The 26,278-nt window shown below is 40.0% G+C and overlaps 1 long non-coding RNA gene across 1 annotated transcript; it reads right to left on the reverse strand.

The window, feature by feature from the left end:
- Positions 1-1,531: 1,531 nt before the first annotated feature.
- On the reverse strand, positions 1,532-15,961 carry Gm33479. Its single transcript, XR_390566.1, has 3 exons — positions 15,922-15,961; positions 1,810-1,940; positions 1,532-1,615 (listed from the first exon to the last, which is right to left on the reverse strand). It is a non-coding gene; the product is annotated as a predicted gene, 33479 (long non-coding RNA).
- Positions 15,962-26,278: the final 10,317 nt, after the last annotated feature.

The raw sequence follows: 26,278 nt of genomic DNA on the forward strand, positions 1-26,278 counted from the left end.
CTTATTTGATTAATTATAAAAACGTAAATATCACAGTATAAACTAAAATTCTTCAAAAATAGTATAAATTAAAATATCCATTAAAGAGATATGCTGTAATGATTTTCCACAAATCATTGGAACAGATAAATATTAAAAAATACAGTTTCTACATGGACTACACCTATGTCCCCCATACATATGTAGCAGATATACAGCTTGGTCTTCATGTGGGGCCCCAATAACTAGAGCAAGGGTTGTCTCTGAGTCTGTTTCCTGCCTATTGATCCTGTTCCCCTAACTGGGAGGCCTTTTCTGACCCTACCGACAGAGGATGTGCCTAGTCCTGCAGTGACTTGATGTCTCAGGGTGGGTTGGTACCCAGGGAGCCTCCCCCTTCTCAGAGAAGAAGTGAAGGGGAGGGGCTGAGGTGGACTGAGAGGAAAGGGAGGGTTGTGACCAGGCTGTAAAGTGAATAAGTAAACAAATTAATGGAAACAAAAGGAAAACAACACTGTTTCAAAGGGTAATGTGCAAATTATCCATAACACTAAGTCCTACAGGAAAACCATTTGTTATGGACTATCCTTAGTCCAATTCTTTTTCTTCTGCTTACCAAGACAAACAATGAGCCTTTATCTTAGAAAGAAAAGCATGGATACAGGACAACTTTCCAACATAACAGTATTGGACACAGTGCTCTTTTGAAGGATCAAACATTCAGAATCACTTCCTTTAAAGGAATTATTCTCTCAAAGGGATATACAAATAATGGCCTCCACACATATTATCTTTATTCCAAAGTATTGGATCCCATAACAAAAAGGTTGCAAGTAAAGTTGTTTGGCAGAAATCACCTGGAGGACATGGAAAGCTAAAAGTCTGACTATAACATCTGCATAACATAACTGTTTTCTGACAGCAGTTCCAAATAGAATTACAAGAAAAGAAACCCTACTTGATTCCTGTCTTTCTGAATGTCTTCCCTGCCAAAACCAGATGACTGAGGCTCCTTGTCAGCCTTGACCAGAGATTGCTGGCTGGCTAAGAGTAGGATTAGCATGCTCTATGTTCAGTCAAGGTCCAGTTATAACCATACCAAGAATGGTATGCTCTGGCCTGCCCGCCCTTTACTCCGCTATCTATAAGCTTATATGGTTTAATGAAACATGAATTTGATAAGAGTTCTTTCCAAAATTGGTACCATCAGAACTACATTTGATGCGGATGCCTGTCACCTTAAGAAGTAGAGCCATCAGCTAGCAAATAACTGATACAGATAAATCCCATACCAAAACCATAAAAAGGGGTCATAAACCATCCATTTGACCAGATAATTTATTTATCTAGACTTATATTTAACAGCCAAGGTAGAATCCCAAAGAGACATGCAGCTATTTTTAAATGTTATCTTATGGCTTCTACACTGTAAGGCAGGAAGGTTGCTCAAAAATGTTTAATTTTTTTCTAACTGAAGTCATTTGGTCCCTGATCTTCCATGCCTAACTCAGACTCTTGAGTGTAAACAAAATGCCTTCTTTAGGCAAATGATGCTCCTACCTGCAAAGTCACCTAGAGAGGGAAGACTGACATTCACAGAAAGTAGAGGACCTGCTCTTCTGTATCTCCTCCTGTCCTAAAATTTAAACAGAGAAGAAAATCACCCACCACAATAGTCTCACTTCCAGGTGACATTTTCACATTTGTAGTGAAGGCCTGTGACACTGAAGCCCATCAGCAAATCTCTGGAAATCCCCATTAGCATGAACAAAAATCTCAGTGTTATATGGTAGGTGTCCATCCCTTGAGGATTAAAAAAAAAAATCCCACCTGCCAAGCCCATGTAAGAATGTGACAATCCTCTTCACACAAGAAAGTAGTTTCCAAATCCATAACTTGAAAAGGACTGGTTGGATTCTCTCTGGGGTCCTCAGGCCATGTTTGATCCTGTCATCTGCAGCCTGAAGATTGGGGAGCAATGAGGGCACATCAATGAAAGCAGCATTTGCATTATCACTGTGGGCATTAAGGAAAGTGATTGTAAAACATGCTAAATGACAAACAGCTAGCACACCTTAAAAGATATTGTGCATCAGTGAGGTAAGATTATCTTGTCTATCAAGTTGTCTCCTTTGGCTGCTCTCTGATTCTTATGAATAAGAGCATCTCACAAGGACCCCTTGGCGTGTGTCTGAACGAGGTAATGGGGAAGCATGGGTTATACTTTCAACCAGCTGTAATCAATTACAGAGAATGTAGAAGATAATATGCATGTGCTCCCCAGTGCCTTTAATGGTACTTATTATTCAGTATTTAACTATATGCCTCCCTCAGAATCCACAGGGACTGATTCCAGGACCCACCCCACCTCTACACAGACAATCAAGGAATATTCAAGGTCATCGTGAAAACTGATGTAGTAACCGCTTGCCCATAACCTCTAATAAATTTTATTTTAACATAAAAACAATATTTGTAATTTACAAAGATTAGCAAACATCCATACAGCACATTCTCTAGTGTGTTTTTTTTTTTTCTTGCACAGTGTTCCACGTTGTCTTAGTCAGGGTTTCTATTCCTGCACAAACAAAATAACCAAGAAGCAAGTTGGGGAGGAAAGGGATTATTCGGCTGACACTTCCATACTGCTGTTATCACCAAAGAAAGTCAGGACTGGTACTCAAGCAGGTCAGGAAGCAGGAGCTGATACAGAGGCCATGGAGGGATGTTTCTTACTGGCTTGCTTCCTCTGGCTTGCTCAGCTTGCTCTCTTATAGAACCCAAGACCTCGAGCCCAGAGATGGCCCCACCCACAATGGGCCTTTCCCCCTTGATCACTAATTGAGAAAATACCCCACAGCTGGATCTCATGGAGGCATTTCCCCAACTGAAGCTCCTTTCTCTGTGATAACTCCAGCCTGTGTCAAGTTGACACACAAAAAACAGCCAGTACACATGTGAAGGCATAGGTATGAAAAAGCTTAAGAAACCTCTGTCATCCTTGTCATCCAACCCCTTCTTTACATGGGTTAAAATTTGTATGCAATTTTTTATCTTTATTCTTCTCTAATGTATTACATCATGACCTCAGTTTCCTCCCCAACCTTTCCCCCTCCCTCATATCGATCCCTCATCCCCCAACCCACCTACCCTCAGAAAAGAGAAAGCCTCCCAGGGACGTCCACCACAAACAGCGTAACAAGCTACAGTAAGGCCAGGTACAATATTATCACAGCAAGGCTGGACAAAGCAACCCCATAGGGGAAAGGGGACCCACAGGTAGGCAAAAGAGTCAGGGACAGCTCCTGCTCCCACTATTAGGACTTGTACAAGAACACCAAGCTATTCAACCCTAGTATACATGCAGAGGACCTAGGTCAGACCCCTACAGGATCGCTGACCTCACAAGTTTCTATGAATAGAGGTCAGTTAATTCTACAAGCTATGTTCTCATGGTGTGTCCTTGACTCCTCTCTTCCTCTAAGCCTTCTCCCTGCTCCTCAGCAGGACTCCCTAAGCTTTGCCTAATGTTTGGCTGTAGTATTCTGCATCTGCTCCCACCAGTGGCTGTATGAAGTCTCTTTGGTATCTTTGATGGTAGTTCCACGAGGCTTCTTTTCCAACACACTCTGCAGGCAAAACAAGCTGTAGGTCAAAGGTTTTGAGGCTGGGTTAGTGTTCCAATCTCTCCACTGAGGACTTACCTGGTTACAGAAGATGGCCCGTTCAGGCTTCATATTCCCCATTACTAGGAGTCTTTGCTAGGGTCACTCTTAGATTCCGTGGAGTTTCCCTTGCACGACATTTCCTCCTGCCCCTGATATTCCTGTCAAATTCGGCCATTTCTCCCAGTATTTTCTCCCTCTCCCCCAACCTGATTTTTCCTGTTCCCAACCTCACCCATTCCCAGTCTATCTGCAAAATCTCTCCTAGTTCCACTTCCCAGGGAGATCCTTGCATGCCCTCTTGAGCCTTTCTTGTTACTTAATCTCTCTGGATCTGTGGAAAGCAGAAGTCTGCTGGAATTGGGGTCAGGACCCCAGTGTAGGGTGGGCTGAAATTGAGTTGGGAGTTAGTGAGGGGTATAATGTGTCTTTGGTAACAGAGTCTTAGGAAGTGATGCAGTTCAGCTGGCAGACAGATCACTCACCTGTTCTTCTGAATAGTGTGGCCTGCCCCCTCTCTGATGAATTTTAATCACCTCTAGATTGGGTATAGTACTTAATACAATGCAAATGGTATGCAAATGGCTATTATAGTGTTTGTTATACAAATAGACAAGAATGCCTATATGTGTACAGTATAGATGGTTTGGGGTTTTTGTTTGTTTGTTTGTTTGTTTTGGGTGTTTGTTTGTTTGTTTGTTTTCACATACTTAGAACCCACAGTTGCTTAAATACGTGACTGGAAACTACAAATATGGAAAGCCAACTATGCCAGTTTTATCTCCTCTCTAATCTTCATTTGCATTTAGGATTCTGGGAAATAAGTTAATCATAGGTTCTGGGTGGTCCAAAAAACTACAGAGCAGAGGAAACATAGCAGAAAGTAATCTGAGAATGGCTGAGAGAAAGAAACTCTGAAAGGCATCCTTCACTTCACCTGGTCAGGGAAGAGACAGACCAAGAGAAAAGGAAGACTAAAGAGCTAAACTGTACAAAGAGAAAAACAAAATGTAAAGAGACTCTCCTGTGAACTATCTGTTTTCACAAAATGCTTCATCCAACCTTTCATGGGATTAAAAAATATTCAAAAACAACTATGAAATTAATTTATATCATTTAACCCATATGAGATGTTCAACCCTCACCCCTTAATCACCATAAAGCATGCTCCATTCCAATTATTGACAAAGTTTATTTTTTGTTTGCGGAGGGTGTTTTTGATTTTGGTTTTGGTTTTCCTTTTGTTTTGCTTCTCTTCTCTTCATTTTCTTTTGCTTTATTTTGTTTTGTTTTAGAGATAGGTCTCACTATGTGGCCCTGAATGGCCACTCCATTCAATTACTGACTTGGTCTTGGTTTTCAGCACAAACTTGTTTTTGTTTGGGCATATTAAGAAACCATGTAAGTTTGCTCAGGCTTCTGTGTAAGGACTGAGGCCATCCTGGGAAAAGGAGGAAGCCCAGACACACATAGGAAGAGGCCACCTCTGGGTGAATTCAGATCGGACTCAACACATCTCAGAGATAACAACCATGAGCTTCATGCAAAAGGAAAGCTATTTAAAGACTCAATTCACTTGAGTGTTTGACATGGTGGTGCACTCCTGAAATCCCAGAACTTGGGAAGGCAGCAGGAGGAGGTGCAGAAGTTCAAGGCTATATAAAATAAGAGACTCTGTGTCAAAAGAAGAAGGAGGAAAGGAAGATGAGGAAGGGGGAAGGAGGGAAAGGGATGGGGAGAAGTAGAGGAAGAGGAAAAAAGGTAGAGATGATGGGAGAATGGGGAATGAAGGCAGGGAAAGAAAAAAATCACTTGGAAGAAATAAGCGTTTTGCATGAATTTCATTTCCATGGTTACTGGTTGAATTACGTATGGCATGGGGTAATAAAAGCTTAGAGTGAACTGGAAGCCTTTCTGGACAATCTAGCAGAATCCTGAGTAAAAAGCCACTGTTGGGTAAGGGAGGAATTCCAGTCAAAGGAAAGCCTAATGAGAAAGTATTAAATTCTGCTTAAAACTTTGACTTTCTTTCTCTGGTTGGCACCTATACCATGAATGTAAAAGTTGACTCATGGGCTAGAGAAATGGCTCAGGGGTTAAGAGCACTGACTGCTCTTCCAGAAGTCCTGAGTTCAATTCCCAGCAACCATATGGTGGCTCCCAACCATCTGTAAGGAGATTTGATACCTTCTTCTGGTGTGTCTGTAGACAGCTACAGTGTATTCATATACATAACCTAAATAAATAAATCTTTAAAAAGACATAATTTATTTTTAAAAAGTTGACTCCTGTATCATGTTATATACAAGTTAGATAAACATTATATACATATTGAACAGAGCTGAGATAACTACTACTAGCACAAATATCAAGTTTTTAGGCTTAGGCCAACCTGATTCTCCAGAACTGAAAATACCAAAATTCTTGAGAAGAATTTAATAGAATTCCGAGTTTCTATAAGATCACATTCACAATATCAAGGCTACTACATTGACTTTCCTAACAAAGGCAAGGATCCATGTAGATCCTAAACCTGAACGATGTTCTCACTCGCATCCTCAATTGCTTCAATCAATTAAAGGAAACCTTGAAACCAATGGGTCAGAAAAGGGTCAGGAATTTACAACAATCAAAAAAGGGAATAAAATCCAGAAGGAGCTGGGTAGACACTCGATGTTTTGAAGCCTAAAAGAAGGAGCAAGGTAAATGTTGGTGGCTAAAGAGTCCATGGTAATGGATGAATGATCAACCTGGGCACTTTGCCAGAAAGGGGGTTACTCCTTCACCAATACAGACCTATGGAGGCATTTTTTAAGTTAAGGTTTGCTCTTTCTAGATAACTCTGGTTTGTGTGTCAAGTTGACAGAAGACTAGCTAGCACCACATTTAAGTTTTTCTTTTTTGTCATCTTTTCCTCCCTCCCTCCCTCCCTCCCTTCCTTCCTTCCTCCCCTTCCTCCCTTCCTCCCTTCCTTCCTCCCTTCCTTTCCTCCTCCCTCCCTCCCTTCCTTCCTTCGTTCCTTCCTTCCTTCCTTCCTTCCTTCCTTCCTTCCTTCCTTCCTTCCTCCTTCCTCCCTCCATATGGCCTTGACATACAGCCCAACTCTAAAACTCAATAGCAATTCTCTCTCCTCAGCCTCCTAACAGCTAGAATTACAGTCTTGACTTTAGCTACCATGCCCAGTCCTATATTTCATAATCCTTGTGCTGATTAGTGGTTATGGGGATTTTTCCACTTTGTTTTTAATACATCATAAATAATTAACAGTATTCCTGAGGCAAAGTAAGACTTCAAGAAGTATTTATTGGCTGTAAAGTTGAATAAGCAATAGGTGACTGAATAAATGCATGATTAGAAAGCTCATATCTTTCAGGAAATTCACATATCTGGGGGAACAATGGGTAATTTGTTGCACAGCAAACCTATTATTGTTGTTTTCTCAAAGAAATCAAATAATTTTCTGGTCAATTTGACAGTAACAAGTTTTCATCCAAAGATACCATGCTCACTTATTGAAACAAGTTAGATCCAATTTCTCCTCAGCTGGGTTGTCTCCACAAAGCTTCATTCTATGAAGAAGAATGTTGCCAATTAGAAACTAAAAAGAATATAGCGCTGGAGGAAATAACTTCCTTTTTCCATTTCTTTTCTTGCTATGACATAGTAGGTCAGACACCTAAAGCTCTATTTCTCCCCTCTCTATGATTATGTAATGTTGTGTCTATGCTGCACTCTGACCGTCATGGATATGCTTGGTCATCAACTTGACTACATCTGGAATAAACTAAACCCAAGTAGTTCAGAACTCGTATGAGGATTTGAAGTGGGAAGATCTACTTTTAATCTGTGTCTTTTGAGGTGGGAAACTATACGTTTAATCCAGATCTTTTAAGATGGGAAGACTGATTTCTTCACTGGCGTTAAAACTTACTTCTAGATTTCAGTGTGTGGTGAACACCAACTGAAACATCTGATCTCATGCACTGAACTACTCAGATCTTGGACTTTGCACTAATAGACAGCCATTGTTAGACTAGTTTGACCACAATGGTAAACTTTTCCTATAGATCCCAAATATATAATATATTATTAATATGTATTAGTAACACATATATGATAATATGTAATACATATTCATTCTATTAATTCTGATCCTCTAGAGAACTCTAATTAATATAATTTTGGTTACAAACTTAGTTCTAGAGCAACAGAAGTATAAGGATAACTTTTTAAGTATCTGGAATAGGATTTCCAATTTGCCAACAAAGTGGGGGAAAAAGGAGGGGGTGGTGATTAAGATGGGAGTTATGTATGGGCTAGACAACATGGAATGCCATTCACCAAGACTGATCTGGATATAGCTGCTACTGAGTGCCTGGTCTGCAGAGACCAACACTGAGCACCAGATATGGCACCATTTTCCCTGAGATAGCCAGCCAGTGTCTTAGTGGTAAGTTGACTACGTTGGACCACTTCCTCCATAGAAAGGACAATACTTACTATAGTAGATACTTTTTCTGGTTATGGATTTCATTTTCTTGCACAGAATGCTTCTGCCCAAATCACCATCCATGGACTTGCAGAATGGCTTACCTACCGTTATGGTTTTCTACACAGTATTGCTTCTGACAAAGGAAATCACTCTACAGCCAAAGAAGTATAACAGTGGGTCCACAATCATGGAACCCACTGGCTTTATCATAGTTCCACAATCCTGAAGCAGCTGGTCTGATAGGAGGATGGAATGGTCTTTTGGAGACAGTTACAGTGATAATTAGGTGATGGAAGCCTGGAGGTTTGGAACAGGGCTCTTCAGAAGGACATAGATATGCTTTAGATCAGTGTCCAATATGTAGTACAATTTCTCCAAAAGCCTGTATCCACAGGTCCAGGAATCAGGAGGTGGAATAGGGAATAGGGAATGTTTTGCTTCCTCTTCCCACAACCTTAAATTCTGCTGGTCTGGAAGTGAACCAAAGTGGAGAACACTCCTGCCAGGAGCACAGCAAACACTCAATTGAACCGAAAGATCAGACTTCTCTTTGGCCACTTTGGGCTTCTGATGCCCTTAAGCCAACAGGTTAAGAAACACACAACAGTTTTAGGAAGGATGTTGACCCAGATTACCAAGGGGAATTTGGATTGCTTCTCTACAATGGAGGTTAAAGAGAGAGAGAGAGAGACTATGTGCAGGAGATTCTTTAGGGCATCTATGTGCTACCATGCCCTTTGTTTAAAGTCACTGAAAAACTTCAGCAGTCTAATCAAGGCAGGATGACAAAGGGCACAGACCCATCAGGAGTGAAACAATATTCCACTCCTCCAGGATGGGTAGTAGTGTAAGGTAGTTACAAACACCAGCTAAGACCACATGTCCAGTTGCAGAGACAAAGATTATAATTGGCATAAGTGTTTCTGCCATATTTTATTAAGAATGTGATTGTGCAAGTATTTGTGTTTTCTTTCTTCAATTTCCTTATCATGTAATGTAACATCAATTAAGAAAATACCAGCAGTTATCATATTTAAGTTTGATATTCTAAAAGAAAAAGATGCCCCTCAAGGAACATTGCCACCTATTTAAAATTCAGTGGACCACACCTTCGGATGGCAGCCTAGATAAAAGAAATGAAAGAAGGAAGCTTGCTCTCTGCCTGACTATTATCGCTTTCACTGGACAATCCATTCTGTCACAAGCATTAGAGCCAACTTCTTAGGATTCTAGGGTATACTGAAGACCAGCTGAGACCTCTGGCCTCATGGACTTACTGAACAACTTCTGGATTCTTTCCAGTTTCAAAGTTTCTTTGAAACTTTCCTTGATAGGTAGCCATTGTTGTACTAACCTAAGAAAAATAAGAATAGAAGAAGACAGAGAGTCCCAGCTCCAAGACCCAGAAAGTATTTTCAACAAAATCATAAAAGAAAACTTCTTCAACCTAAAGAAAGAGATGTCTATATACAGCAAGAAACCTATAGAATACCAATCAAACTGGACCAGAAAACGAAATTCTCCTGCCACATAATAATCAAGACACAAAATCTATTGAAGAAAGAAAAAATATTAAAACCCACAAGGGAAAAAGGCCAGATAACATAGAAAAGAGAGACCTATCAGAATTACACCTGACTTCTCAACCGGGACTCTAAAAGCTAGAAGGGTGTTGATATATATCTTGCAACCTCCAAAAATCCACAAATATCAACCTAGACTGCCATATTCGGCAATACTCTCAATCACCTTAGGTGGAGAAAACAAGATATTTTGAGACATATCCAAACTTAAACTACATTTATCCACAAATCCAGCCCTACAGAAAATATTAGAAGGAAACCTCCAATCCAAGGAAGACAACTATCAACAGACCCAAGAAGCAAATGGATTAGTCATTTTAATATCTAATAAAATAGAATTTTAACCAAAATTAATCAAAATAGACAGGGAAGGACAATTCATACTCATCAAAGGAAAATAACTACCAAAATGATATTTCAATTCTGAACATCTGAGCCCCAAATACAGGGGCACCCACATTTAAAAAAAGAAACATTGCTAAAGCTCAAATCACACGTCAAACTCCACATGTTAATAGTGGGAGACTTCAACACCCTACTCTCACCAACTGAAAGGTCATCTAGACAAAAACAGAACAGAGAAATAATGAAACTAACAGACATTATGAATCAAATGGATGGAACAGACATCTATTGAATATTTCGCCAAAACACACACAATATACCTTCTTTTCAGCACCTCATGTATCCTTCTCCAAAACTGACCATATAGTTTGTTACAAGGCAAACTTCAACAGATAAAAGAAATTGAAATAACATCTTATCAGACCACCATGGATTAAAACCAAACTTCAATAACAACAGAAACACTGGAAACCTTCCACACTTGTGGAAATTGAACAGCTCTCTACTCAATTATCCCTGAGTAAGGAAAGAAGTAAGAAAGAAATTAAAGAAATTCAATGAAAATGAAGGCAAAACATAACCAAATTTATGGGATACAATGAAACCAGTGCTAAGAGGGAAGTTCATAGCACTAAGTGCCTCCATAAAGAAATTAAAATGTTCTCATACAATTTAAAAGTACACCTGGAAGCTGGGGGGAGGGGGAGAAGAAGCAAGTACAGGGAAGAAGAGTAGAAGGCAGGAGTTAATAAAAATCAGGGTGGAAATCAAGCAGTTAGAAACAAAGAAAAACATCACAAAGAATCAAGAAACCAAGAGCTGATTCTTTGAGAAAATCAACAAGATAGGCAAACCCTAAGCCAAACTAACAAAAACACAGAGGGACAAAGTCAAAAATGAAAAGGAATATATAACAACAGCCACTGAGGAAATTTGAAGAATCATTAGGTCTTGCTTCAAAAGCCTGTACTCCACAAAATTGGAAAATGTTAATAAAATGGATGATTTTATACACAGATACCACTTACCAAAGTTAAATCAAGATTAGGAGAACTACTTAAGCAACCCTATGAAATAGGAAATAGAAGCAGTCATCAAAAGTCTCCCAACCGAAAAAAAGCTCACAGCCAGATGGTTTTAGTGCAGAACTCTACCATACTTCAAAGAGCTAATACCAATACTGCTTAAACCATTCTTTAAAATAGAAACAGAAGAAACACTGCTGAACTCTATGAAGTCATAGTCACCTTGATACCTAAACCACACAAAGACTCAACCAAGAGAGAGAGAGAGAGAGAGAGAGAGAGAGAGAGAGAGAGAGAGAGAGTTTCAGACTGATGTTTCTTATAAACATCGATGCCAAAATACTCAATAAAATACTCAGAAAGAGAATCCAAGAAAACATAAAAAACACCATGATCAGGTAGGTTTCATCCCAGGGATGCAGAGATGGTTCAATATACAAACATTCATCTACATAATGCACCATATAAACAAACTGAAAAAAAAGAACACATGATCATCTCATTAGATGCTGAAAAAGTCTTTGACAAAATACAGCACCCTTTCATGTTAAAAGCATGATAGATGAGAGATACAAGGCACATAGCTAAACATAATCAAAGCAATATACAGCAAGCCAATAGCCAACACCAAACTAACTGGAGAGAAATTTAAAGCAATTCCACTAAAACCAGGGACAAGACAAGGATGCCCATGCTATTCAGTATAGTACCTGAAGCTATATCCAGATCAATAAGAAATCTAATGGAAATCATGGGGATACAAATTGAAAAGGAAGAAGTCAACGTATTCCTATTTGCAGATGATGTGGTAGTATACATAAGTGACCCCAAACAATCTACCAGAGAACTCCTACAGCTGATAAACACCTTCAGCAAGGTGGCTGGATACAAAATTAACTCAAAGAAACAAATAGCCCTCCTCTATACAAATGACAAACAGGTTGAGAGAGAAATTAGGGAAATTCTACCCTTTACAATAACCACAAATAGCATAAAATATCTTGGTGTAACTCTAACCAAGCAAGTGAAAGACCTATATTACAAGAACTACAAGTTGCTGAAGAGAAAAAGTGAGGACCATATCAAAAGATGGAAAGATGGCCCATGCTCATGATCTGCAGGATTAACATAGTGGAAATATGTAGGGTTAGTGGGTCCCACATCCGCTCTGCCACAGGGCTCAGGCCACGTGTGGAGGCAGAACTCAGGAAGTTTTGACTCCACTTACCCCATGCCTGCACTGGAGGCACCACTCTGCGGGTAGGGAAGGACAGTCTGAGATCCTGGGGACAGCTGGAGCTGGCCCAGGGATCCCCAAGCCTGTAGGGAGTCTGGGACCAAATGGTTCTCAAGCTCTTGGGCACCCAGGTGCCACTGGGAGCCACAGAAGAGCTGAGAACAGGGTCGGGGACCCACAGCTGGATCTAGCCCAGGCCAAAGGGAAAAGAGGGGGACTCTGACTGGGTCCCACAGGAAAGTCCTTGACTAGTCGGAGGCTAGCTTGGCTTGGGCTTGATGGTCGCTGTGGCTGGGGGCACAGAGAGGTCTTCTGCAGGAGATTAGGCAGTCATGCTCCCCATGGCAGATCCTGATGAAAAGAGACAGTCCATGGTTTCAAGACATTTATTGACGTGGCGGAAAGTGGTGATGAGTAAAACTGTACCCCACTTCTCAGGGGCAGGCCTGAGGTTAAATAACTTTTGCAGGGAGGATGTCTGGGAAGAGGAGTTTATTGGCTCCAGGCCTCTACATACCTCATTAAAATGGAGATCTGTCTTGAGGCTACATTACCACAAGTCACATCCTTTATCTCTGGAGGGGCTTGGGGCATTTCCCTTATGTGACTGATGGCCACAAATCTATGGAGGGCTGCAGCCTCGAGTCAGGAGCCTAGTATCTGGGAACCAGGCAAAATGCCTGCCGTCACTCAGGGTCACTTCTTTTAAATAAGGTTTACTTTTTTGTGAGGATAATATTGTCTTGTGAAATCTAGAGTGTCATAGAATTTGCTCTGCTATTAATATTTATTAGTTTTGTTCTTGCTAATATGACTTGTGTGTGTGTGTGTGTGTGTGTGTGTGTGTGTGTGTGTGTGTGTGTGTGTGTGTGTGTAGAGGGAGGTCCTGATGTTAAAATCCCATTCCCCAATTGGTTCTTGGTTTGTCAATAAAGGAGGCTGGGGGCCAGTTGCTGGATGAAAGGTATAGGTGGGACTTCCTGGTCCCAGGAGGGAAAAGGGAGATGCAAATAAGGAGAAGAGGCTTTTTCTGCCATGCTTGGAGGAAGCAGGATGCAGCAATCATGTAAGGCCATATCCCCAATGCTGTGAGTCACAGCTATAATCACCCTCATTGATTCTTGGGAGCCTCCCTTACCCCAGGTCTCTGTCTTGTCCTTGAGATGTCCTGCATATCACCACCCTTGTCAGTTGCAGATTTCCATTCATTCTCATGGCCATCTCAGCATCTCTCCTGTCCCTCCCCATACCTGATCCTGAACCCCCATTCCCCTCACCATCCCCCTCTCTCAACAAGTCCCCTCCCTCCCTCTGCCTCCTATGACTATTTTATTCCCCCTTATAAGTGAGATTCAAGCATCCTTTCTTGTCTTCTTGTTTACCTTTTTTGGGTCTGTGGAGTATAGCATGGGTATCCTGGGTTTTATGGCCAATAACCACTTATAAGTGAGTATATACCATCATGTCCTTTGGGGCCTGGGTTACCTTACTCAGTAATTCTCACCTTCAAATGAACTAGTGTATTGGACTAAAGAAAAACAAAATGTGAGCTAAGCATGAGTATTTGTCTTCCTGCTTCCAGACTGCACAGCATGAGAGGCTGCCTCAGTCCCTTGTCACCGCTCCCCACCCCACCCCCAGGATGGACTGAACCTTCACACTATGAGCCAAATGAGCTCATTGTTTGTGAAAGGTAATTGGTTACAGCAAGGAAGAAAGTAGCTAAAACACTGTTAACATTTTCTTTCTGTAGCACGAATTCTTCAGTGGTTGTCACACACATGTGTGGCAGTGTCTGTAAGAATGTCTGAATTCTAAAGTGGCTTCCCTTATGGAAAAAAAAGGTCTATAATTGGATACATAAATAACAAGAATATGTTCCAGTCCTCTAAGTTAAGATTAGCTAGATTTTCTGATCTCATGAAGGCTACTTTACCTGTAAAATATATGCCCTTGTTGGAGAGTTGATTAAGAATAGATGCTACTGGGTTAGAATTATGTATCTCATTTGCATTATGAATCTGAAATTATTTTAACACACTGTTGTTATAATATTTCAAGCAAACAACATAGAACAAGCAGGAAGTATGTAAAATAATATCAGTGAATAGGTATTTAATCATTTCAAGCATCATATATATCATAGCCTAATTTTTCTCCTAAACTAATAAGCTATTCTTGACAAATATCACCATTCTTCAGTTGCTAAAATAGAAAGTAGTATACATAAATCCTACAACAATGGGGACTTAACCATGGTTTCAAAAGACTTTTATAAAGAATGAATAGAAAAGATACATTTTTAGAGAATGAGCACAAATTCAGTATCATAAAAATATCAACGGCATCACTTGTAGCATTTATAAAAGGGAAAAGGAATATTTTAGCTAAGAAATTTTTTTGTCTTTTTAGTACAATTTAGCAAGTGTCTCTGGGCCACTCTACTGTCCTGCCTGACATATATAATGAATGAGAGAAACTATTGCCCCAGTTACAAGCAAACCACAAAGTTGTGAGTCACAAAGCGTCAGCAACTGGACATTTACATGAATATGAAAATACACAGCAGCCTCCCTTGCCCAGATGGCAGCTAAGTTCCCTTTGCCCTGAGGTTGCTGGTTATTCTCAATGAATACTCTGAACTATCCATGAGAAGACAGGATAAGTCACTCAAATTTCTTAAATGTAGCAATTTGCAACAATCATTTGTTGCAAATGATTTGCACTGAATACAGGGTGTTTTGGTTTTAAAACACTAGAAACAGATATCCAACTTTCTTAAAATACTGGTTATTTCACAGATTCCATCTCCATAATTTCATTAAGATAAGTAAAAGAAATATTCTACTTAGTTCTCATAAAAATCAAGTAGCTGTCATTGCTGCCAGAGAAAAACAATTATCAATGACAAAATAAATATAACTTCCAGGTTTTTTTAACTTTATCAATTTCTTATAAGTGAATCTTTTAAAAGACCAGCCAATGGATCACCAAATGATCTTAAAGTGTTTGAAGCACTTTGAGATTGATATAATCTCCTAAGCGATATTAAGTTTACAATGTAAATTGAATACAATTTAGAAACATTTAGTAATTGTAGATTAATGCCCTAGAGATAATTAAAACAAAATTCCTAATACAATTTAGGTATATAACTCACAAAACAGCACATTTTCTCCAAAATTACTCTCTAGGAAGAGGAAGTGTCAGCAATAGAGGCGTGGAAATGAACGCTGACTATTTCTGATGGAGACCTACAGTGGAAATCTATTGCTGTTCAAAATGATACTTTTTTCTTAATGTATTAACTAGAACTCACATTTACTTTGATATTTAATCGTGGCATGCTGCAGCCCACGGCATCCTTCTGGTCTCTTTACCCCTTCAAACAATACAACCATATGCACCAATATCCAACCCTGTTCATGCATGCCTGTGTTCTGCCTCTTCTAAAATGTCCTTCAGTTTTTGTTAGGTGTTTCCTAGAAGTCCCAGAAGAAATGTTTGCCTCCAAACTGGAATGATCCCAACAGCCCAACTGATGGTGATGTGAGTTCAACAAGGCCTTCTTACAGACATTGACCGTTATACTCACCCAGCTTCACCAAAGATGCCGCCACCTGCCAGCTTGCCTACTATGCCTTCTGGAAGTCTACGCAGAAATCCAGACTTAGAGTGCCACCTACTGTCACAATGCCAGTGGCTGCACAGCATCTGAGTGCCAAGAACCATAAGCACACTCCATCTTCCCATTCTTAGGGATTCTGCTGATCTCAGCAAACACTGACTGTGTGAGCAATGGCTCTATTTTGCTGAAGCCTAACATGTAAAGCACAGAAACGGCAGTTTGCTGACAATGGGACTCCTCTGGCTGGGCTCCAGAGGACAGCAGTCACACAAACACTAGCCCATCAGAAGTGTCAGATAATCCAAACATTCTTATGCCCTGGTAAACCAGGCTTTGCTTTTAGACAGGAAAGCCAATTCTGACTTGAAGTCATTATTACAACATTTGTTGTGACAAGCTGTCGAAGTGAGTATAAACTCTTGAAAGAATTCTTTTTTTTTTTTTTTGAGATTGTAATATAATTACATCATTTTGCCCCCCCCCTCCTTTTCAATTCTTTAATATACATGTGATATAGCATTCTTCCAGCTTGGAGACAAGAACATCAGTAGCTCCATCATTAAAAACTAGGAGATACAACTGGAGAGAAGAGCTCATTTTTGTCAGTGGACAATAATTTTAATTATCATTGAGCAAGAGATGCAAAATAAGAAAGCAGTGTGTAAATGAAAGGTGGTACTGTTTGCTTTAGCAAATCAAACTTGAAAAGCAAGTCTCAGCTCAACTGTTGACTTCATGTGAGAACATATACTGTCTGTTATAGTGAGAGGCCAAATCTTTTAAGTTCAGACTTCATTTTAGAGAACCTGACCTAAGTTTAAATTCAGATAAATTAGCAAGCTGGTTCCTAGCATTAGTTTTCAAATTGCCTCCCAACAAAAGAGAGCCTAGCTCCAGTCTCTAGGCTAATCCCCCCAACAAGACCAGCATCTCCAGATTACACCCTGAACAAGACCAGCATCTGCAGGTTATGCCCCCAACAAACCTGCACCCCCCAGGTTCCAAGCCCACCCCCTGCCTAACGACCACCAATGCAGAGGGGAGCAGAAGTTAAGTTTATGATATGACTCCCAGCACCAGCCAATTATGTTAAAGGCCACAGGAGCTTTCCAATTAGATGCTTGCACACTTACCCCCTGTCTGCTGCTTACTGTAACGCCTTGCCCTGATAGATATCTGGGACTTCCCCACCACCAAAACAGTCCTGAGTGGAGGTGGTGCATTGGAGTGGCCCGAGCTAGCTCGAATAGAATAAAGACCCTGCTTTGAGTTGCATCAGATTGGCTCCTGTCTATTTGGGGGGGATCACTAACATTTCCCTGGCACTACAATATCATGATGCAAATGTTCAGTGAACAAAAGTAAGCTGATGTCATCACTCTAGAAGCTATGTTTCACAATAAATGAAATATATTTAAAAAAGAATGATTTTATAAGCAATTCTATAAAAGAAAGACATGCTAAGTAAAATTAAATAAATATAGAAATAATACAATGGATTATTATAATTTATTTCAGCCAAGTTTAGAAGTTATGGGTGTTATCTAGAAGTGTGAAATAAGTAAATTTAACTGAGTATGTGTCTTAGTTACTTTCCTATTGCTGTGATACCAAGACAACTCATAGAAGAAAGAATTTGTTGGGGGCTCATGGTTTTAGAGGGTTAGAGTCCATAGCCATCATGGCCAAAAGCATCATGCAGGCATGGTGCTAAAGCAGTAACTGAGAGCTGACATCAGGATCCACAAGCACAGGGATGGGGGAGGGAGCCTAGTGGCTCAGAAACCTCAAAGCCTGCCCCCAATGGCACACCTCCAATACACCCCTCCCTCCTGCATCTTCCCAAACAGCTCCCCAAATTGGGGACTGAGTATCAAACAAATGAGCCTGGGGGGAACCTTTCTCATTCAAGCCATTACAGTATGTTTTAGAGAAACTAGTTACCCTAACATCCTATCTGCTAAACCATCTCCCTAACCAAGACCTTCATGGACTTCATCCCAAGACTAATTTGTCCCACCCAGCTTTCTTAACAGTTGCTGCTGTTTCCACACACTGAAAAGAATTTGGGACCTAGGTCACTGTATAGGACTATTCACAATCATAAAGACAAACAGTACTTCTTCAGAAACTTCAAATGAGGAAGAGAAGACATTCACTCTAGCACACGTGGGCTGCTATAACAAAGCACCTAAGACACTAGGGGGTGTATAAAAAGCAGAAATTACTTTTTCCAGATTCTGGAGGCTAGAAAGACCAACCTGAAGGTATCAGCAGATTCAACATCTAATAAAGGCTCACTTCCTTACCGCTGCCTCACATGGAAGAAAGATGAGAGCTCTTCCTGGGATCTCTCTTATAAAGGCACCAGTCCCACTCAGAAGAGCTCCATCCTCATTATCCAACCACTTCCTAAAACCCCCGCCTCTTATTTTCAATAAAAGGGGGAAGATATTGTGCAATGATAGATCTCTTCCCACACATCCAGGTAAATGTTGTTTAACTTTGCCTTTAAAAATCTTGCTACAGGTTCAATATATCACTAAAGCTGTAGAAGCTTCATTTCTTGGATTTATCACATTAAAAATGACCTACCTCTTTCAACCATCACTCTCTACTTAAGATTCCAAAGCATGAATGTGGAGGAGACTTGTATGTAGGCATCACATAAATATTACCTACAGCTATAATCTTGCAGCCTGCTTGAAAATGGCCAGAAGAAACAATTAAGATGACTTTGGCTCATGATCAAGAGCAAGCCTTCAATGTTTCAAGCCCTAATCTACCATCTCATCTTCTCTCTCTGGTTTCACTAACTGAGGTAACAGTTTCTCCAGGAACTATTCCTGTTTCTTCCATAGATCCCAAGATTTATTTTAGCCCCCTGTCAGGTGCCACATCGTACTGTAAAAATGGCAGATCAATGCCTAAGGATTAAGTGTCTGAGACCAATTTTGCCAGTGTCAACTGTCTGTGCAATAGAGCCTGCCCTGGCTTCTCCTTTTTTTGTCACTCTGCCTCAGGCTGAGCTCTCACACATCAATCCGTGGTTTCCCTTGAGAGAGGTACACACGCTGCTCAAATTTCTAACTCCTAGGTCCTGCTCCCTCTCTTAAATAAATGTCATTCAAATACCATTTTCTTATCCTTCTACCAGGAAACTGGTGTTCTTGTCCATTTCGATCCTTCTAAAGACAAGCTAACAATATAATTAAGTACAAGATACTTAACCTTCTTCAAGCCTCTTCCATTCCCTAAAATTATTTACTATATTAAAACACAGCTATCTCGGATCCTAATTATTATTTTTCTGTTAAGTCTAGAAAAATTGTTTTATCACCTTGAAATCAGATATGGGCTTCTTATACGTTCATTGAATGGAGCTAGAAGCTCACTTGTCTTCTCAGGCTAAAACTTACTGACATGGTCTCTATGGTTACATACTACAGCTACACCATCAGTGTGTCCGTCCATTCTGTCATCTTATCTCCCACTGTCTCATCAACATTCATTTTCCTGTCTAGAGCTTGTTTCTCTAACAAGCAGATTTTGTTCAGATTAAAGAGATGACAAGTAAGTGTGAAACCCGTGATGTAATGATTAGATCAGACACAAGAAACTGGTATCAGGTCAGTAAGGTAGCTCCACTGGTAAAGGTGCTTGCCAGCAAGCCTAATGACATGAGTTCTATCCCTAAAACTCATGGGTTTATAGGGATAGAACTATTACAACCTATTCTCTGACCTCCACTGGTGTTCTGTGGTATGTGCATGGGCACAAATTCCCACAAAGTAGAGCAATAAAGATAAGAAATCTGGGACCACATAACTAAAAATCTAAATAAGATATCTTTGAAGTTATGGAATGGAAATTTCAGAGATGCAGTAAAAACAAAGAAACCACCACCAACAAAAAGACAGATCAGTATCTTTATAATAGGAAAAGACAAAGTTCAAGAGTTGGATCTTCCATCCCCCACACCGTCTTCTCTCTGCTCTGTGTCTTTGGGAAAGAAAGAGAAACTGGACATTGGGCTGATCATCAATAGCCAATTGTTTAATCAAGTACTCTTACACAATAAATTCTGTATATAAAAAAAAACCCGAGGGACATGTTTCAGAGAACTTCTAAATGGGTAAACATATGGACCATAGCATCCACACAAAGTCTGAGCAGGTCTCAAGGTGGCCTCCCTCACACCTTTCCTCTGTACATCTCTTCTATTTCACATTTGTTTGGACTACACTGGTTTTTTATGAATAATTAAGTATAAAATAGCTACCTTTCAGTATCTGTAAGGCATTGATTCCAAAACACCAAGCTGAAGCCAAAATCTATTTGGATCATTTATACAAATGTAGAAATTGCATATTACCTCTGCACATCCTCACATAAACATAAAATTCCTTCTAAGTTACCTGTATACTTAACACGGTGTAGCTGCTATACATGTTGTCTCACTATATTGTTTAGAGAACAGTGACAAGACAAAAGTCAGTACACATTCAGGATCTATACAATTTTTCTTAATTGAGACTTATTTGTTTTATGTATATGAGTGTTGTGCCTGTGTGTGTGTAGGTTCACAGAAGGTGTTGTCTTTCCAGAAGCTGGAATTATGTGTGCTTGTGAGCCACCACGTGGGTTCTGGGAACCAAAGATGGGCCCTCAGCAAAAACAATGGGCCCTCTTAGCCACTCAACCACCTCTCCTGTCCAGAACCTATTTGGATATAAAATGTCCCCAAAGTCTCCTGTGATGACATCCTAGTATCTAGTTGATAGGGATACTGAGATGGACTTGACTAATGAGAGTGCTAACCTCATCAATATATTGCTGAGTTCTTAGTTGAATAGGCTATAATGAAATAAAGAGCCTAATTTGGAGGAGATATGTCACGATGGAGTGCCTTTGAAAAGTCTCTGAAGTCTCTCTCTCTCTCTCTCTCTCTCTCTCTCTCTCTCTCTCTCTCTCTCTCTCTCTCTTCTCTCTCTCTCTCTTTCTGTATCTCTCTCTCTGCCTGCCTCTGTCTCTCCCTCTGTCTCTGTGTCTGTCTCTCTCTGTCTTTCTCTGTCTCTCTGTCTCTGTCTCTGTCTCTGTCTCTGTCTCTCTCTCTCTCTCTCTCTCTCTCTCTCTCTCTCTCTCTCTCTCGTTTCAGCTACTATTAATGTATCTGTGTTCCATTATTTCCCTCACACCATGATGTTCAGCCTCACCTCAGACCAGAAGTAATTGAGCCCAGAGAATGGGCTGAAAACCTTCAAAACAATGAGCCCTGATACATCTTCCCTCTTTTAAATCGATTTTTACCCTTATTTTGTCATAGAAATTGGAAGCCATTTACTATATGAAATATACACAAAAAATCTACCAAAATATCAGCGGCTTTATCAGAAGTTATAGAACACTTTTATATCCACCTTTGTCCTTTCCTGGATGTTGCAATATTTGACAATAAAATATATTATTTCTATAATGAGGAGGAAACACTGAAAGAAGAAAAATGCTATTTAATGAGTTAAATAAATTAGGTCTTGAAGTATTGTCCTTGATATTCTAAAAATTGTTATCTGTAGGAAGATTTAAACATTCAACTTTAAATTACTTGTGGGATTATAGGATCTCTTAGAAGAAAACAAAGTTGTTTTTAAATTGGCTGCTAGAGGCACTGCAAGGTCCCCTGGAAATACTTAGTGCCCAGAGATTAAAGAGTAGGGAGGTGGCTAGTTGACATATTTGCCCTGGCCACACACACACACACACACACACACACACACACACACACACACACACACATACACATAACACACCACACCACACCACCACACACCACCCCACACACCACACCACACCACACCACACCACACCACACCACACCACACCACACCACACCACACCACACCACATCACACCTACCTAGCTGTCATCCAGGCTCTGGGTTACTCTTGTCAAGATTCTACCACCTAATTGTGGCTCAGAGAGATTGCTCCAGTTCAAGCTACATGACTAAAAACAGCCACTGTGCTCATTTCTATGATGTCTTCCTTGATTATTGAAGGTTGCAGGTAGTGCCAACTAACTATGTAATCTATTAGATGTGGATAACCTGAGAACCCTACACTGATACTTAAATGAGGCAGATTAGAGCATAAACATAACGTAAGCAGTTATTTTCAGAATGTAATGATCATAAAAGAAATCAGAATCCAGAATCATGTGTCTTATTTGAAAAATTTGTTAACTAAATATAAAATTATTTCCTGAAGGAAATAGGTTGTTACTTGTGAATATAATTTTAAATTGGCTTCTGCTTACTTTAGAATGTAAAAGGATGGTAGTTTAGGAATTGAACATACTATATACTGTTCACTCTCTCTGGCCAAGATCTTTCAGCTGTTATGGAAATCTTTATGACAACCCGATGGCTTGAGCACTGTTATTCTATCTATCATGCTTGGGTTAAGTGCTGTGCAGGGTTTGGACAGCTGACAGCACCTCTGAATAAAGTCCCCTGTCCCCAAAGTAACTCTTCTGGAGTGACACAGAACTCTGTAAAAACACCTTTTCAACAGAAGAACAGGAGATAAAGATACTATCTCCTGTTAGTAAGAATAGCAAGGATACCACAGAAGGCTGCTAGAGCTGTACCTTAGCAATAATTGGAGGGATTGCTTGTTCTAATCAATCGTACAAGTAGGCCTTTGCACAGCAGAAGAGTCCATAAGGTAAGACAGCCAAGCTTCTGAGGTATTCTCTGCAATGAAAGAATGTACTCTGTATCCACTTATCGAAAGTAGTAGTGAGCACTAAGTGGGGGGGGGGGAGAAAGAGGGGGAGAGGGAAGGAGGGAGAGAGGGAAGGAGGGAGAAGGAAGGAAGAAAGGAAGGAAGGGAGGGAGGGAGGGAGGGAGGGAGGGAGGGAGGGAGAGAGAGAGAGAGAGAGAGAAAGGAAGGAAGGAAGGAAGGAAGGAAGGAAGGAAGGAAGGAAGGAAGGAAGGAAGGAAGGAAGGAAGAAAGAAAGAAAGAAAGAAAGAAAGAAAGAAAGAAAGAAAGAAAGAAAGAAAGAAAGAAAGAAAGAAAGAAAGAAAGGGAAATCTTCCTTCCCCATGCTTTTAGCAGTAACTCCTTGTAGACTTCCTGGGAACTCATCTGTTTAGACAAACATCTTTCATGTCAAGAACAAAGACTCCCTCAACAACTGGAAAAACTGGATAAAGGATGTACAAAACGTCCCCATTAGTGCTGAGTATGTTCTCCTGAAGAAACCTTCCAGGATTAATGAGTGCCAAACTGCTCAAATGATTCCTTGGGCTGCAGCCAGGACCTAAGAGAGCAACACCCTTTACAAAGGATATGCTCGTCTTTCCTGTTGGTTAAAAGGGTGAGGGCATAAGGGAGCCGTGCAAATGCTTCATGATCCACATTTTGTTTCTTCCTTCGCTGATGGACAATAATAAGGACCAGTGTTCCAACCAAGCCAATAGACACACATCAATACAGTGTGAAAGAGCTAGAACCAAAATCTTAACTACCATGGAAAAAAGTGCAGGAAGAGCAGAGATAACACTACCCTGGGTGCTACCCCCACCCCTTCCTAGCCACAACACTCCCCTGTGTGTGACACTGCTGGATGGTTACAGTGCTACTCGCTATACTACTAAACGTGAACATGTTCTAAATACCCAGTTATAGACTTAGGTTATCGTAATTGAAGCTGTATAGATCTGTCTGCTGATTTGGTAGCTGTATGAGTTTTGTCAGCTGAAATCAGAGCATCAAAGGGCAGTGCACTCATCCGTAGTATAAGAAGTAGCAGAAAGCCTTTTCTTTTGACCAAGAGCATCAGAGGGTGTGGTACTCATCCATAGTATAAGTAGCATAAAGCCTTTCTCCAGTTTCCTGACCATTTACTGTTTTCTTTCCTATTGGGATTTTAGAGAAAATCCACATCAATGTTCTGGGTTCTCCTCTCAGGAAAATTTGACAATGACCTTTCTGGTGTTTATAATAATAAAAGAAGGTTAGCTAAAATTTATTTTAATTAGAAAATAAGATTAGATTATTAATACCTTAAGTCCTGTATTATAGATTAAAAATCTCAAATTTTCTAGGCATGTATATAAAGAGCATCATTGTTTATAGTGTCAGGAAGTTTTCTTTTTCCTGTATTATTGCGAGCACCCTCATCCACTGTCTTTAATCCTTCTCTAAGACTGCAATTTTCCTGGCTTATGTATGTGACACTATGTCTTTTTCCTTGTCACGCCGTGACCTTCACATGAAAGGTCTCTGTGTCCTGAGGGAAAAACTTGTAGCAACTACTAAAACATAATTTAAAATAAAATAATAATAGCATATACATGGTTGTTTATTTTGTTTTTAAGAACACATCCCTAGCCTCTCATCAGTGAGAATTATACCGATCAATAGTTTGACAAAACTCATCCTTAACATCTTAATGACTTTTTTCCTAGGTCTAAATTACCACAAGTTTACATTAAGACAGGATTTTGTGGGTGATCAAACATTCTTTGATATCTAGTTACATAGCTGATAGAAATCTGTTGGATTTTTTTAACCTGTTTGTTTCACATATTAGAATAAATTTTCAGGCATTAATTTGGAATTCTGTGAATTAATAAAAATAAATGACATCATTTTTAACATATGGTTTAATGTCCCCTATATGTGTACCTACAAATTGAATTTATTAGAATTTTATTGTCTTTGCTATGACAGATTTAGGTAAAAGCCTATAATATTTTCTTATGAATATTTGGTATTAGCATATAAATTACTTTTTAAAAAGCATAAATACCTACCATAAGCATGCTGAGCCCTGTGTCTATTTTAAAGCAAAATACGAACAAAAGAACACTAACAACAGAACCTATTGTGAATCCTATTATGCATGGCTTAGTTTGTGATTTCAGACTTTTTAATTTCAAGAGAGGTAGGAATGAGCCTGATTGCTGCTTGGGCTAAAGACCACCTTGAAGTTGCATAAGATAGCATATGCATTGTCTTTCCTTACATTTTATTTCTACCAGTGCTTTTGGGGAAACTGATAAAAAAAATCACCGGAGAGAAAAACCGCCTGTGGAAGAGAAGAACTCCTTCCTGGGTTCCATCACAGTACAATGAAATTGCAGAAATGGGAAGAGGGAGGTGAGGAATCAAGACAGGCTTCCTGTGTGCTGGGTGGGTTTTAGTTTGCTTTGTGTGTTTACTGATTTCTCTTTCTCTGCTTCATCTTCTATCTGAAAGCAATAGCCTACCTTGCCTGGACCCATTTTTTAAACAGAAAAAAGATGCCACGGTCCCTTCCCCACCCTGTCATCAACAGCCCCACTGCCATTCTACACAGACTCTGTTCGCACACTTTCTCTAAATTGTAAGTGCTCTGTCTTTAGTCGTCTCATTTTCCCTTCCCCCAAAATCAACAATTCAGCCTTCACTTTTTCCGCTGTGGTAGTTGGTCCATGTAGCCAGTGTGGCTAGATAGCAAAGTACAAGGAGAACAGAGCATTTCCTAACGTACTAGGATACGGTTGCCATCATTTCTGTTTTAACCTTTGCCAGACTCACTGCCCGGGTGATATTCTCTATGGGAAAAGAACTGACTTGGAAAGGAAATGGAGAGAAAATGGTTTTCCTGTTCTGTTCCACATAAGAAGATGAGAGTGCCATGGCCTACAACCAGCCAAGCAGTAAGCCCTTTATCCTGTCTTAAAGCTCGTTGGACACAGAGGAGCCAAGAAAATGTGTGATATGGGATAAGGATATGATCAGAAGAAGAAAAAATTTCATTCTAGCACAATCCTGGAAACAGAAGCTGTGACAGGGATGACAAGCTACAGGGTACAATCCTTTATACAGTTAGTCTATCATCTTGTTTAGACAGCCTAAAAAGTAAATATGAGTGAAACGAAAAAAGGTTGGGTCTTAATGTTGTAGGGCTACAATTTTAAGTAGACAACATGGAACAGAAAGGTAAGCCGTGTGGAAATGGAAGAAAAAGTACTAGACCACTTAACACCCTAAAGTGTGTATTGACTGGCAGAGTGAAAACCAAGGCTAAAGGATTCCAGGTGAGTGGTTGGTAGAGACAAGTCAGATGGGGAGGATCCTCACATTGTTGTTCTTGATGATGGTAATCCCAATAACTACGAAATGGTTACAGGAGGACGCTGTGATCTGGCTTCAGAGTTTTTGTCTATATCACACGACCAGAAGTAAAACAAGTGATGCTTGCTATCAAGTTGAACACAGCAAGAAGAAACTTCCTCCTAATAGTTTTTTTCTTGCTGAGAAGTTGTGTAGGA

Source organism: Mus musculus, chromosome 4 (genome assembly GCF_000001635.26).
Source record: "Mus musculus strain C57BL/6J chromosome 4, GRCm38.p6 C57BL/6J".
Lineage (NCBI taxonomy): Eukaryota > Metazoa > Chordata > Mammalia > Rodentia > Muridae > Mus > Mus musculus.